The sequence below is a fragment of the Coregonus clupeaformis genome, chromosome 13 (genome assembly GCF_020615455.1).
Source record: "Coregonus clupeaformis isolate EN_2021a chromosome 13, ASM2061545v1, whole genome shotgun sequence".
NCBI classification, from domain to species: domain Eukaryota; kingdom Metazoa; phylum Chordata; class Actinopteri; order Salmoniformes; family Salmonidae; genus Coregonus; species Coregonus clupeaformis.
The window spans coordinates 10,108,891-10,113,019 of NC_059204.1; the positions used below are offsets into that span (position 1 = coordinate 10,108,891).

Genomic DNA, 4,129 nt, shown 5'->3' on the forward strand with positions numbered 1-4,129 from the left:
GTGCACGGTGGCCAGGTACAGCTCCACCTGGAGAAGGAAACCCTGGCACCCAGCCGCGGTTCCATCGTAAGCCCTCGGGAGCGAGAGTCGGACTCCTCGGGGTTCCGGTGCGGGGAATAGGCTGACTGGCCGATGGTGCTGGCAGGGCGGGTGGCGGTGGAGGCGTCCCCCAGCCTCGGATGGTGGTGATCACCTCCTGCAGTGCGGTCCCCATCTGCAGGATCTGGTCACCTTGTTCCCGGATCCTGTCCTCCAGTGTCGCCTGGGCTGCTGCGGCTCCTGCTGATTCCATTTAAAAGGTGTGTTATTCTGTCAACGCGTGCTGTAGGTGGGTGCAGTGGTGGAATCAAACGCAGGACACAGACGGATAATCCAACAGACTTTAGTGATCGCCAAACACGGCAATAGGTCCACTCTTGCCCGAAGGCGAAATACGCACGAAGGCGAACAAAACAAAAGCGCACTGTGATGTCACGAGAGGCTACACAGCTTTCAGCGGGATTGCTCAAGTAGTGCAAGGAGACCAGGTTCAACCAAAACAAGGATTTTATTAAAGGTCTTGGGAAACTAACGAAAGTATAACACAATTCTGTTCTCTGGTGGCTCTTTAAGGGTTAACAGTTCAGGGATGTCTCTTCCACATCCAAAATCATAACTCTCCCTCGCTCAAATAACTTTTCCCCAGTCTTACTGTATTCCACGTTGCAGCTAGTGGCCAACCCAGCAAAACGTCCTTCCAAATGTCCCACACGTATTTCCACAGGTGCATATATCCAAAGGTGAGTATTTCCCAAAGGTAAGTATCTCCAAATCCTTATATTCCTCATGGAAGTGGACGTGCAGCACTCTTGTCCTCCAGAGAGCCCAGGTTGGAGACTGTGTTTCTTCACCTCCCCAAACCTTCAGCTCATCAGCTCCTCATTTGTTTCAGCTGCGTGGGAAGATTGGCCATAGAGGGGTGGAGTTCCCGACCATACCAGCAGATGGAGCCATAGCTGTCTGGGTTTGCAGCCACCTCAGGGGGATGTAACGTCCCTCCAGGACACAGCCTCTCGTGACATCACACATCCCCCTCCTCGGGACCGACGTCCTCGTCGGGTAAAGGCAGCGAAGAAGGCATCACGCCGGGAGAGGGCGTCTGCATTGCCGTGGTGCTTGCCAGACTGCTCTCTCTTCAACTCCTCCAACTCTAGGACCAGGGACTCAGCCTCCTGTTGTCTCTCCTTGAGTTTCTTACTGAACGCATCAGCCTTGGTTTTAGCAGAGTTTAGCTTCTGTTGAGCAGCTTTCAGTTCCTTCTCTCTCTCTGCCTCCGCATTCTTCATCTTGTTCTCCAACACCTTGTACTTCTCCTCTGCCTTCTTCTGGACCTCCTTACTACTGCGCAGGGTCTCCTCACACTCCTCGATGGTCCTGCGCAGCCTCTCCAGCTCCTCCGGTTGCTTAGGGAAGGAGCTCTGTTGGAGTTTAGCCTGGAGGATATCTAACTCTTCTGTCTTCATGTCTAACTGTTGCTTTAACAAACGATACCTCTCAGCGGTCCCCTTCAGACCAGACAGTTCTTTGTCCAGATTCTGTAGCTCCGTCTCTGTGTCGGTCTGGGCACCTGCCATCCCTATCAGAGCCCGGGCGGGAGTGAGTAACTCGGAGGATTGCACCGGAGCCTTCCCAGGATGAGTCTTGCCTCTCCGTTTCCGAGGTACTCGGGTTATCCTCTCCTGAGACTCTCTCCAGAGTGGGTAAAAGGCTGGGCAGTCTCGTCCAATTAGGACAGGGACGGGAGGGAATCAACCACCCCGCCGTCGTGTGTATGGTTCCCCGTGTGCTGGTCATTGTAAGTTCAGTAATGGGGGTATTCTCTGGTGTCCCCATGGACACAGGAAACTGGGAGGACTTTCCCCGGGGGTCAGACACGTTGGGCCCACCAAATCCTTACGCACCAGGGTGGCCCGGCTACCAGAATCCAGTAAGGCCTCCACATCATGGTGATTCACAGTTACCGGGCAGGTGGGGGGTCGATCTGGGCCGCCATCTACGACTCCCAAGAGCGAGGCAAAAGCGGTGTGTGGGTGCTGAGCTGGAGGACTCCGCAGTGGGCATAGGTTCATCGGCTGGTTTCCCACACTGCCAGGAGATATGTCCCATCTCCCACACCGGTAACACTGTCGAGGTTCCCCATCCTGGTGTACTCTTCTTGGACCCGCCTGGTTTCTGGCTCCCCCTGGAGCCGGGATAAGTCCTGACGCGGCGGGGTTCGAGACCTTGGGGTCCTTTGGACGGGTTTTCCCCATTTGTGGTGGGGCCGCACTCCTGGGGTTTTTCCGGGAAGCATTCAGCATCTCCGCTGTGGCCTGGTACTTTTCCACAGCTTCCACGGTCAGATCAGCCGTGGTCAAGGCCTGTTGACTGATGAACCGTTTTGCCTCATAAGGCAGGGCGCGTGAGGGTAACGATCCACCACAACGGCCTCCACCACCGCCGCTGCTGTATTCCTCTGCGGATCCAGCCATTTCCTTGCGATTCGGACAAGTTCATGCATCTGCGCCCGAGGAGGTTGGTCTGGTTGGAAGGTCCAACTGTGAAAGCGCTGGGCCATACCAAACCTTGTGAGTCCATATCTGCTGAGGATCTCAGACTTCAGGGCATCATAGTCAGTAACCTGGTCAGGGCCCAGGTCCCGGACAGCATTCAGCGCTTCCCGGTTAGGAAGGGGGCTAACAGACCAACCCACTGTTGCTTGGGCCAGGCTTCCCTAGTGGCCGTGGCCTCAAATGCATGCAGGTATGCCTCAATGTCATCGGTAGCTCCCATCTTAGATATAAAGTCACTTGCCTTTATTGGGCGGGTATTTTGGACCACCCTCTGTCTCTGCAACTGCAATTCCTCTGCCTTCAGAAGGTTGGCTTTCTTTTGCTCCTCCAAGAGAGCCACGTTTGCTTGCATCTGGGCTTGCTGGCCAGCAACAAGGGCTTTCAATATGTCCTCCATTTCAGTCGGCGGGGGAGCCTACGGCCAACTTGGAAAACTGGGTGATCAAACCTTCGGTATCCTCCTCTGACATGCACTATTAACGCTTGAGCGTGCCTGTATTCTCCACCATCTGTGATGTCACGAGAGGCTACACAGCTTTCAGCGGGATTGCTCAAGTAGTGCAAGGAGACCAGGTTCAACCAAAACAAGGATTTTATTAAAGGTCTTGGGAAACTAACGAAAGTATAACACAATTCTGTTCTCTGGTGGCTCTTTAAGGGTTAACAGTTCAGGGATGTCTCTTCCACATCCAAAATCATAACTCTCCCTCGCTCAAATAACTTTTCCCCAGTCTTACTGTATTCCACGTTGCAGCTAGTGGCCAACCCAGCAAAACGTCCTTCCAAATGTCCCACACGTATTTCCACAGGTGCATATATCCAAAGGTGAGTATTTCCCAAAGGTAAGTATCTCCAAATCCTTATATTCCTCATGGAAGTGGACGTGCAGCACTCTTGTCCTCCAGAGAGCCCAGGTTGGAGACTGTGTTTCTTCACCTCCCCAAACCTTCAGCTCATCAGCTCCTCATTTGTTTCAGCTGCGTGGGAAGATTGGCCATAGAGGGGTGGAGTTCCCGACCATACCAGCAGATGGAGCCATAGCTGTCTGGGTTTGCAGCCACCTCAGGGGGATGTAACGTCCCTCCAGGACACAGCCTCTCGTGACATCACAGCACATACAGGTGCGTAAATACTCCAACAGTGGAGGGAAGCTCAACCGAGCGAAATACAGGAAACACGCCCTATACACGACTGACAAAAATCAATAACACACAACACTAGACAAACACAACGAGAAACTTATAGAACACTAATTAGGCTTAAACAAGAACAGGTGTGACAACAAACAGACAAAAGCAAACGAACATGAAACATACAACGGTGGCAGCTAGTATTCCGGAGACAACGAACGCCGAAGCCTGCCCGAACAAGGGAGAGAGGCAGCCTCGGCCGAAACCGTGACAGTAACCAAAAAAGTGTTAAACAAATCAGAGATTCTTCAAATAGCCACCCTTTGCCTTAATGACAGCTTTGCACACTCTTGGCATTCTCTCAATCAGCTTCACCTGGAATGCTTTTCCAACAATCTTAAAGGAGTT

The 4,129-nt window shown here is 52.9% G+C and overlaps 1 long non-coding RNA gene across 1 annotated transcript; it reads right to left on the reverse strand.

Moving 5' to 3' along the window:
* Positions 1–436: 436 nt before the first annotated feature.
* On the reverse strand, positions 437–3,852 carry LOC121580367. Its single transcript, XR_006003029.1, has 3 exons — positions 3,711–3,852; positions 2,599–2,603; positions 437–463 (listed from the first exon to the last, which is right to left on the reverse strand). It is a non-coding gene; the product is annotated as an uncharacterized LOC121580367 (long non-coding RNA).
* Positions 3,853–4,129: the final 277 nt, after the last annotated feature.